The 8828-nt window shown below is 39.4% G+C and overlaps 14 non-coding genes across 14 annotated transcripts; all 14 read right to left on the minus strand.

Annotated features, from left to right (window-relative positions):
- Positions 1–5: 5 nt before the first annotated feature.
- TRNAE-CUC (transfer RNA glutamic acid (anticodon CUC)) lies at positions 6–77 on the minus strand. The gene has a single exon. It is a non-coding gene; the product is annotated as a tRNA-Glu (tRNA).
- Positions 78–559: 482 nt separating this feature from the next.
- Positions 560–631, minus strand: TRNAE-CUC (transfer RNA glutamic acid (anticodon CUC)). The gene has a single exon. It is a non-coding gene; the product is annotated as a tRNA-Glu (tRNA).
- Positions 632–1115: 484 nt separating this feature from the next.
- TRNAE-CUC (transfer RNA glutamic acid (anticodon CUC)) lies at positions 1116–1187 on the minus strand. Its single transcript has one exon. It is a non-coding gene; the product is annotated as a tRNA-Glu (tRNA).
- A 475-nt stretch (positions 1188–1662) lies between these two features.
- TRNAE-CUC (transfer RNA glutamic acid (anticodon CUC)) lies at positions 1663–1734 on the minus strand. Its single transcript has one exon. It is a non-coding gene; the product is annotated as a tRNA-Glu (tRNA).
- Positions 1735–2217: 483 nt separating this feature from the next.
- On the minus strand, positions 2218–2289 carry TRNAE-CUC (transfer RNA glutamic acid (anticodon CUC)). The gene has a single exon. It is a non-coding gene; the product is annotated as a tRNA-Glu (tRNA).
- A 475-nt stretch (positions 2290–2764) lies between these two features.
- TRNAE-CUC (transfer RNA glutamic acid (anticodon CUC)) lies at positions 2765–2836 on the minus strand. The gene has a single exon. It is a non-coding gene; the product is annotated as a tRNA-Glu (tRNA).
- A 474-nt stretch (positions 2837–3310) lies between these two features.
- TRNAE-CUC (transfer RNA glutamic acid (anticodon CUC)) lies at positions 3311–3382 on the minus strand. The gene has a single exon. It is a non-coding gene; the product is annotated as a tRNA-Glu (tRNA).
- A 483-nt stretch (positions 3383–3865) lies between these two features.
- TRNAE-CUC (transfer RNA glutamic acid (anticodon CUC)) lies at positions 3866–3937 on the minus strand. Its single transcript has one exon. It is a non-coding gene; the product is annotated as a tRNA-Glu (tRNA).
- Positions 3938–4417: 480 nt separating this feature from the next.
- Positions 4418–4489, minus strand: TRNAE-CUC (transfer RNA glutamic acid (anticodon CUC)). The gene has a single exon. It is a non-coding gene; the product is annotated as a tRNA-Glu (tRNA).
- A 1030-nt stretch (positions 4490–5519) lies between these two features.
- Positions 5520–5591, minus strand: TRNAE-CUC (transfer RNA glutamic acid (anticodon CUC)). Its single transcript has one exon. It is a non-coding gene; the product is annotated as a tRNA-Glu (tRNA).
- A 475-nt stretch (positions 5592–6066) lies between these two features.
- On the minus strand, positions 6067–6138 carry TRNAE-CUC (transfer RNA glutamic acid (anticodon CUC)). The gene has a single exon. It is a non-coding gene; the product is annotated as a tRNA-Glu (tRNA).
- Positions 6139–6610: 472 nt separating this feature from the next.
- On the minus strand, positions 6611–6682 carry TRNAE-CUC (transfer RNA glutamic acid (anticodon CUC)). The gene has a single exon. It is a non-coding gene; the product is annotated as a tRNA-Glu (tRNA).
- A 483-nt stretch (positions 6683–7165) lies between these two features.
- TRNAE-CUC (transfer RNA glutamic acid (anticodon CUC)) lies at positions 7166–7237 on the minus strand. Its single transcript has one exon. It is a non-coding gene; the product is annotated as a tRNA-Glu (tRNA).
- A 483-nt stretch (positions 7238–7720) lies between these two features.
- TRNAE-CUC (transfer RNA glutamic acid (anticodon CUC)) lies at positions 7721–7792 on the minus strand. The gene has a single exon. It is a non-coding gene; the product is annotated as a tRNA-Glu (tRNA).
- Between the last annotated feature and the right edge of the window lie 1036 nt (positions 7793–8828).

Consider the following 8828-nt stretch of genomic DNA (forward strand, 5'->3'; position numbering starts at 1 on the left):
GCTCATTCCCATACCGGGAGTCGAACCCGGGCCACCTGGGTGAGAACCAGGAATCCTAACCGCTAGACCATATGGGAGCAGATAAGGTTTTGTGTATGTAATATAAAAAAAAAATTAATAAAGTAAAAAGTCATTACTTTCTTTAATTTATCCATGTTGCGATGGGGTGAAAATGTCTGGTCTCGCTAGTGCAGTAGGTAGTGTGTCAGTCTTAGTTTGAACTTCAAATGGGGTACTTTTCTTTCCTATTTTCATGGCTTTTTTCTTCCACCAGACTTGAAGGCCACAGCTCTTTTACATTGAATGCCAAAACATTATCAATCAAAAATGAAGGAAAGCCAAATTGACGGACAGGACAATGGTGCTTCTGACTTCCTTGACAACTTGGAGTGATAAGGGAGAGATGGGAATTATTCAAAACCTAAAGCCAAAATAGTATCTTGTGCAAAATGAAGAAAAGGCACATTCAGATTTTTGGCCACAAAAGCACTTTCATCCAGAAACATTAAACTGACCCACTCGACCATCGAATGCAGATTCAAGTCTAAATGGAGGCTCATTCCCATACCGGGAGTCGAACCCGGGCCACCTGGGTGAGAACCAGGAATCCTAACCGCTAGACCATATGGGAGCAGATAAGGTTTCGTGTATGTAATATAAAAAAAAAAAATTATTAAAGTAAAAAGTCATTACTTGCTTTAATTTATCCATGTTGCGATGGGGTGATAATGTCTGGTCTCGCTAGTGCAGTAGGTAGTGTGTCAGTCTTAGTTTGAACTTCAAATGGGGTACTTTTCTTTCCTATTTTCATGGCTTTTTTCTTCCACCAGACTTGAAGGCCACAGCTCTTTTACATTGAATGCCAAAACATTATCAATCAAAAATGAAGGAAAGCCAAATTGACGGAGAGGACAATGGTGCTTCTGACTTCCTTGACAACTTGGAGTGATAAGGGAGAGATGGGAATTATTCAAAACCTAAAGCCAAAATAGTATCTTGTGCAAAATGAAGAAAAGGCACATTCAGATTTTTAGCTACAAAAGCACTTTCATCCAGAAACATTAAACTGACCCACTCGACCATCGAATGCAGGTTCAAGTCTAAATGGAGGCTCATTCCCATACCGGGAGTCGAACCCGGGCCACCTGGGTGAGAACCAGGAATCCTAACTGCTAGACCATATGGGAGCAGATAAGGTTTTGTGTATGTAATATAAAAAAAAAAATTATTAAAGTAAAAAGTCATTACTTGCTTTAATTTATCCATGTTACGATGGGGTGATAATGTCTGGTCTCGCTAGTGCAGTAGGTAGTGTGTCAGTCTTAGTTTGAACTTCAAATGGGGTACTTTTCTTTCCTATTTTCATGGCTTTTTTCTTCCACCAGACTTGAAGGCCACAGCTCTTTTACATTGAATGCCAAAACATTATCAATCAAAAATGAAGGAAAGCCAAATTGACGGACAGGACAATGGTGCTTCTGACTTCCTTGACAACTTGGAGTAATAAGGGAGAGATGGGAATTATTCAAAACCTAAAGCCAAAATGTGCAAAATGAAGAAAAGGCACATTCAGATTTTTGGCCACAAAAGCACTTTCATCCAGAAACATTAAACTGACCCACTCGACCATCGAATGCAGGTTCAAGTCTAAATGGAGGCTCATTCCCATACCGGGAGTCGAACCCGGGCCACCTGGGTGAGAACCAGGAATCCTAACCGCTAGACCATATGGGAGCAGATAAGGTTTTGTGTATGTAATATATAAAAAAAAAAAAATAAAGTAAAAAGTAATTACTTGCTTTAATTTATCCATGTTGCGATGGGGTGAAAATGTCTGGTCTCACTAGTGCAGTAGGTAGTGTGTCAGTCTTAGTTTGAACTTCAAATGGGGTACATTTCTTTCCTATTTTCATGGCTTTTCTCTTCCACCAGACTTGAAGGCCACAGCTCTTTTACATTGAATGCCAAAACATTATCAATCAAAAATGAAGGAAAGCCAAATTGACGGAGAGGACAATGGTGCTTCTGACTTCCTTGACAACTTGGAGTGATAAGGGAGAGATGGGAATTATTCAAAACCTAAAGCCAAAATAGTATCTTGTGCAAAATGAAGAAAAGGCACATTCAGATTTTTAGCTACAAAAGCACTTTCATCCAGAAACATTAAACTGACCCACTCGACCATCGAATGCAGGTTCAAGTCTAAATGGAGGCTCATTCCCATACCGGGAGTCGAACCCGGGCCACCTGGGTGAGAACCAGGAATCCTAACCGCTAGACCATATGGGAGCAGATAAGGTTTCGTGTATGTAATATAAAAAAAAAAATTATTAAAGTAAAAAGTCATTACTTGCTTTAATTTATCCATGTTGCGATGGGGTGATAATGTCTGGTCTCGCTAGTGCAGTAGGTAGTGTGTCAGTCTTAGTTTGAACTTCAAATGGGGTACTTTTCTTTCCTATTTTCATGGCTTTTTTCTTCCACCAGACTTGAAGGCCACAGCTCTTTTACATTGAATGCCAAAACATTATCAATCAAAAATGAAGGAAAGCCAAATTGACGGACAGGACAATGGTGCTTCTGACTTCCTTGACAACTTGGAGTGATAAGGGAGAGATGGGAATTATTCAAAACCTAAAGCCAAAATGTGCAAAATGAAGAAAAGGCACATTCAGATTTTTGGCCACAAAAGCACTTTCATCCAGAAACATTAAACTGACCCACTCGACCATCGAATGCAGGTTCAAGTCTAAATGGAGGCTCATTCCCATACCGGGAGTCGAACCCAGGCCACTTGGGTGAGAACCAGGAATCCTAACCGCTAGACCATATGGGAGCAGATAAGGTTTCGTGTATGTAATATAAAAAAAAAATTAATAAAGTAAAAAGTAATTACTTTCTTTAATTTATCCATGTTGCGATGGGGTGAAAATGTCTGGTCTCGCTAGTGCAGTAGGTAGTGTGTCAGTCTTAGTTTGAACTTCAAATGGGGTACTTTTCTTTCCTATTTTCATGGCTTTTTTCTTCCACCAGACTTGAAGGCCACAGCTCTTTTACATTGAATGCCAAAACATTATCAATCAAAAATGAAGGAAAGCCAAATTGACGGACAGGACAATCGTGCTTCTGACTTCCTTGACAACTTGGAGTGATAAGGGAGAGATGGGAATTATTCAAAACCTAAAGCCAAAATGTGCAAAATGAAGAAAAGGCACATTCAGATTTTTGGCCACAAAAGCACTTTCATCCAGAAACATTAAACTGACCCACTCGACCATCGAATGCAGGTTCAAGTCTAAATGGAGGCTCATTCCCATACCGGGAGTCGAACCCGGGCCACCTGGGTGAGAACCAGGAATCCTAACCGCTAGACCATATGGGAGCAGATAAGGTTTTGTGTATGTAATATAAAAAAAAAAAAAAATAAAGTAAAAAGTAATTACTTGCTTTAATTTATCCATGTTGCGATGGGGTGAAAATGTCTGGTCTCACTAGTGCAGTAGGTAGTGTGTCAGTCTTAGTTTGAACTTCAAATGGGGTACATTTCTTTCCTATTTTCATGGCTTTTCTCTTCCACCAGACTTGAAGGCCACAGCTCTTTTACATTGAATGCCAAAACATTATCAATCAAAAATGAAGGAAAGCCAAATTGACGGAGAGGACAATGGTGCTTCTGACTTCCTTGACAACTTGGAGTGATAAGGGAGAGATGGGAATTATTCAAAACCTAAAGCCAAAATAGTATCTTGTGCAAAATGAAGAAAAGGCACATTCAGATTTTTAGCTACAAAAGCACTTTCATCCAGAAACACTAAACTCACCCACTCAACCATCGAATGCAGGTTCAAGTCTAAATGGAGGCTCATTCCCATACCGGGAGTCGAACCCGGGCCACCTGGGTGAGAACCAGGAATCCTAACCGCTAGACCATATGGGAGCAGATAAGATTTCGTGTATGTAATATAAAAAAAAAAAATAAAGTAAAAAGTAATTACTTGCTTTAATTTATCCATGTTGCGATGGGGTGAAAATGTCTGGTCTCACTAGTGCAGTAGGTAGTGTGTCAGTCTTAGTTTGAACTTATAATGGGGTACATTTCTTTCCTATTTTCATGGCTTTTTTCTTCCACCAGACTTGAAGGCCACAGCTCTTTTACATTGAATGCCAAAACATTATCAATCAAAAATGAAGGAAAGCCAAATTGACGGACAGGACAATGGTGCTTCTGACTTCCTTGACAACTTGGAGTGATAAGGGAAAGATGGGAATTATTCAAAACCTAAAGCCAAAATAGTATCTTGTGCAAAATGAAGAAAAGGCACATTCAGATTTTTGGCCACAAAAGCACTTTCATCCAGAAACATTAAACTGACCCACTCGACCATCGAATGCAGGTTCAAGTCTAAATGGAGGCTCATTCCCATACCGGGAGTCAAACCCAGGCCACCTGGGTGAGAACCAGGAATCCTAACCGCTAGACCATATGGGAGCAGATAAGGTTTCGTGTATGTAATATAAAAAAATAAATAAATAAAGTAAAAAGTAATTACTTGCTTTAATTTATCCATGTTGCGATGGGGTGAAAATGTCTGGTCTCACTAGTGCAGTAGGTAGTGTGTCAGTCTTAGTTTGAACTTCAAATGGGGTACATTTCTTTCCTATTTTCATGGCTTTTTTCTTCCACCAGACTTGAAGGCCACAGCTCTTTTACATTGAATGCCAAAACATTATCAATCAAAAATGAAGGAAAGCCAAATTGACGGAGAGGACAATGGTGCTTCTGACTTCCTTGAAAACTTGGAGTGATAAGGGAGAGATGGTAATTATTCAAAACCTAAAGCCAAAATAGTATCTTGTGCAAAATGAAGAAAAGGCACATTCAGATTTTTAGCCACAAAAGCACTTTCATCCAGAAACATTAAACTGACCCACTCGACCATCGAATGCAGGTTCAAGTCTAAATGGAGGCTCATTCCCATACCGGGAGTCGAACAAGGGCCACCTGGGTGAGAACCAGGAATCCTAACCGCTAGACCATATGGGAGCAGATAAGGTTTTGTGTATGTAATATATAAAAAAAAAAAAATAAAGTAAAAAGTAATTACTTGCTTTAATTTATCCATGTTGCGATGGGGTGAAAATGTCTGGTCTCACTAGTGCAGTAGGTAGTGTGTCAGTCTTAGTTTGAACTTCAAATGGGGTACATTTCTTTCCTATTTTCATGGCTTTTTTCTTCCACCAGACTTGAAGGCCACAGCTCTTTTACATTGAATGCCAAAACATTATCAATCAAAAATGAAGGAAAGCCAAATTGACGGACAGGACAATGGTGCTTCTGACTTCCTTGACAACTTGGAGTGATAAGGGAGAGATGGGAATTATTCAAAACCTAAAGCCAAAATGTGCAAAATGAAGAAAAGGCACATTCAGATTTTTGGCCACAAAAGCACTTTCATCCAGAAACATTAAACTGACCCACTCGACCATCGAATGCAGGTTCAAGTCTAAATGGAGGCTCATTCCCATACCGGGAGTCGAACCCGGGCCACCTGGGTGAGAACCAGGAATCCTAACCGCTAGACCATATGGGAGCAGATAAGGTTTTGTGTATGTAATATAAAAAAAAAAAAAAATAAAGTAAAAAGTAATTACTTGCTTTAATTTATCCATGTTGCGATGGGGTGAAAATGTCTGGTCTCACTAGTGCAGTAGGTAGTGTGTCAGTCTTAGTTTGAACTTCAAATGGGGTACATTTCTTTCCTATTTTCATGGCTTTTCTCTTCCACCAGACTTGAAGGCCACAGCTCTTTTACATTGAATGCCAAAACATTATCAATCAAAAATGAAGGAAAGCCAAATTGACGGAGAGGACAATGGTGCTTCTGACTTCCTTGACAACTTGGAGTGATAAGGGAGAGATGGGAATTATTCAAAACCTAAAGCCAAAATAGTATCTTGTGCAAAATGAAGAAAAGGCACATTCAGATTTTTAGCTACAAAAGCACTTTCATCCAGAAACATTAAACTCACCCATCGAATGCAGGTTCAAGTCTAAATGGAGGCTCATTCCCATACCGGGAGTCGAACCCGGGCCACCTGGGTGAGAACCAGGAATCCTAACCGCTAGACCATATGGGAGCAGATAAGGTTTCGTGTATGTAATATAAAAAAAAAAAATAAAGTAAAAAGTAATTACTTGCTTTAATTTATCCATGTTGCGATGGGGTGAAAATGTCTGGTCTCACTAGTGCAGTAGGTAGTGTGTCAGTCTTAGTTTGAACTTATAATGGGGTACATTTCTTTCCTATTTTCATGGCTTTTTTCTTCCACCAGACTTGAAGGCCACAGCTCTTTTAAATTGAATGCCAAAACATTATCAATCAAAAATGAAGGAAAGCCAAATTGACGGACAGGACAATGGTGCTTCTGACTTCCTTGACAACTTGGAGTGATAAGGGAGAGATGGGAATTATTCAAAACCTAAAGCCAAAATGTGCAAAATGAAGAAAAGGCACATTCAGATTTTTGGCCACAAAAGCACTTTCATCCAGAAACATTAAACTGACCCACTCGACCATCGAATGCAGGTTCAAGTCTAAATGGAGGCTCATTCCCATACCGGGAGTCGAACCCGGGCCACCTGGGTGAGAACCAGGAATCCTAACCGCTAGACCATATGGGAGCAGATAAGGTTTTGTGTATGTAATATATAAAAAAAAAAAAATAAAGTAAAAAGTAATTACTTGCTTTAATTTATCCATGTTGCGATGGGGTGAAAATGTCTGGTCTCACTAGTGCAGTAGGTAGTGTGTCAGTCTTAGTTTGAACTTCAAATGGGGTACATTTCTTTCCTATTTTCATGTCTTTTTTCTTCCACCAGACTTGAAGGCCACAGCTCTTTTACATTGAATGCCAAAACATTATCAATCAAAAATGAAGGAAAGCCAAATTGACGGACAGGACAATGGTGCTTCTGACTTCCTTGACAACTTGCAGTGATAAGGGAAAGATGGGAATTATTCAAAACCTAAAGCCAAAATAGTATCTTGTGCAAAATGAAGAAAAGGCACATTCAGATTTTTGGCCACAAAAGCACTTTCATCCAGAAACATTAAACTGACCCACTCGACCATCAAATGCAGGTTCAAGTCTAAATGGAGGCTCATTCCCATACCAGGAGTCGAACCCGGGCCACCTGGGTGAGAACCAGGAATCCTAACCGCTAGACCATATGGGAGCAGATAAGGTTTTGTGTATGTAATATAAAAAAAAAAAATAATAAAGTAAAAAGTAATTACTTGCTTTAATTTATCCATGTTGCGATGGGGTGAAAATGTCTGGTCTCACTAGTGCAGTAGGTAGGGTGTCAGTCTTAGTTTGAACTTCAAATGGGGTACTTTTCTTTCCTATTTTCATGGCTTTTTTCTTCCACCAGACTTGAAGGCCACAGCTCTTTTACATTGAATGCCAAAACATTATCAATCAAAAATGAAGGAAAGCCAAATTGACGGACAGGACAATGGTGCTTCTGACTTCCTTGACAACTTGGAGTGATAAGGGAGAGATGGGAATTATTCAAAACCTAAAGCCAAAATAGTATCTTGTGCAAAATGAAGAAAAGGCACATTCAGATTTTTGGCCACAAAAGCACTTTCATCCAGAAACATTAAAATGACCCACTCGACCATCGAATACAGGTTCAAGTCTAAATGGAGGCTCATTCCCATACCGGGAGTTGAACCCAGGCCACCTGGGTGAGAACCAGGAATCCTAACCGCTAGACCATATGGGAGCAGATAAGGTTTTGTGTATGTAATATAAAAAAAAAAAAATAATAAAGTAAAAAGTCATTACTTGCTTTAATTTATCCATGTTGCGATGGGGTGAAAATGTCTGGTCTCACTAGTGCAGTAGGTAGGGTGTCAGTCTTAGTTTGAACTTCAAATGGGGTACATTTCTTTCCTATTTTCATGGCTTTTTTCTTCCACCAGAAGAATGCTTCCAATGATTTCTTTGTGTCTAATATATGGGTGTCCAGTTCTTTTAATTTTACTTCTTCTTGTAATGTTATTAATTTCATCAAATTGATAGAGCATGTTGAAAGGATCTGATTCCATTCATTTTGGAACTCATCTGTGTAAATGAAACTGGGTGTTTTTCTAAGCCGTAGGCCCCTAGGGATCATGTTCTTAGCAATGTAGTTTTTTAAGGTGGTCAAGTCCCACCAAATTTTAGCTTGTTGGGCTAAGTGTTTTTCTAACATATGGAATAGCTCCTCCATATCCTGGTTATTTTCTGTAGGGTTATCATGATAACCAAATACTTTCTCAGCTAATTCAATGCGAGTATGCTGGGTATCTTGAGTCATATTCTCAATATAAATTGTTTGATGTTCTAAGTGATTCTCCGAGGTAGAAATGCAAAGTGAGTTGCGTTAAAATCAAATACAATGTTAATGAAGCCAACTTGTTTTTAGATATGATATATATAGTATATTTGATAGTGTATAGTTTCTTGATTGGTTGTGGCCCTATTTTTTCCAAAATAATCAGGTATAGCCTCACTTGGTACACACACTTGAGTATAAATAGTCATACATAGTTAGATATATGGTAGGACTCACTGGTATTGCTTGTAGTGCAATTGCACGTTGGGAGCTCGTGAGGAAAACACTCTGCCGAAATTTTGCAACAAATAGAACATAGGGAGAGAACCTCCAGCTCACCTGACACACTCCAGTGTGTCGTAGATAGCGCCCGGATCCTCGTGTCGGCACACGGATAGCAACGAGAGAAAAGGAAGGGAGGTAGGATCCAGCGCTGAGTAGC

Source organism: Rhinoderma darwinii, chromosome 3 (genome assembly GCF_050947455.1).
Source record: "Rhinoderma darwinii isolate aRhiDar2 chromosome 3, aRhiDar2.hap1, whole genome shotgun sequence".
Classification (NCBI taxonomy): domain Eukaryota; kingdom Metazoa; phylum Chordata; class Amphibia; order Anura; family Rhinodermatidae; genus Rhinoderma; species Rhinoderma darwinii.